This window comes from Orycteropus afer, unplaced genomic scaffold (assembly GCF_000298275.1).
Source record: "Orycteropus afer afer isolate SDZICR_OR568_19922 unplaced genomic scaffold, OryAfe1.0 scaffold00536, whole genome shotgun sequence".
Lineage (NCBI taxonomy): Eukaryota > Metazoa > Chordata > Mammalia > Tubulidentata > Orycteropodidae > Orycteropus > Orycteropus afer.
In genome coordinates, this window is record NW_006922123.1 from 382,894 (window position 1) to 383,939 (window position 1,046).

Genomic DNA, 1,046 nt, shown 5'->3' on the forward strand with positions numbered 1-1,046 from the left:
AGGGAAAAAAAATGAAGAGCAAGGACCATAGAGTTAGTTCCTGGGGAATTATTCCTGCAGTTGTTTTCACATACGTGTCCATAAGCACCTATTATCATATCCTGCAAATCCTGACAAGTATATGGGAATGCAAACATACCTATACTGCGCACACAGGGACCCAGCTTGTAACATTGAGCTGGAAGATGAAATACCAATTGCAATATGGATTACATTAAAAAAAAATATTGAGGTAAATTAATAATTCTATGAATCACTGTTGACCAGCTGTCAAATTGCAAAATGTTAGTTTATTCTCATTAGCCAAGATAAAAGCACACTCTTCAGAGACACACACACGAGCATATGTGTGTGTGTGTACAGATCTATATAGAGAGATGATAGAAATGGAGACAGATCGTACCCACTGCTTCCTTCTCACTTCCTAACCAAAAACTTGGCCATGAAAGTCACTGATTCGTGATTTGCTCCCGTGACGTCATGTAAGGCATCACACGAGATTCTCTGGGAAAGATACATAGACTGAGATTGACTCAATCGTGATCTCTGCTGACATTAAATTGTTTTCCTTTCTAAGATTATTCACATTCTTAAAGTTCTCCCATTACTGATTATTTTTATTTTCCAGAAATTCTCTTACTGATTCGGACATTTTGAGATTAGAGCCAATCCATAGTTGGTCATTATTTTCTTTGTACTCTGATTTCATATATATTGTAAGTCCCTCACAGCATCAATGACCCTAAGTGCCCAATTAGTCATGAAATAACTCATTTCCATGAAATTGATATGAGATTAAGAATTTAAAAAAACTCTTAATTTTGTTAGAAACCAAGTAGGTCTTCATTCATTTATTTATAACGGAATAAGTTCTTAAAGAAGTTTACTAATAATTTTCCATGCCTTAAAAATTCATGAGACAATAAATAAAGGAGATGGTCTTAAGTAATTGTGTCACAGAGCTATGTGGTTGTCTCTTTAACAGGGAAATGGGGGAAAATCAGACATCCGTCACAGAGTTCATCCTCCTGGGGTTTCCTGTTGGC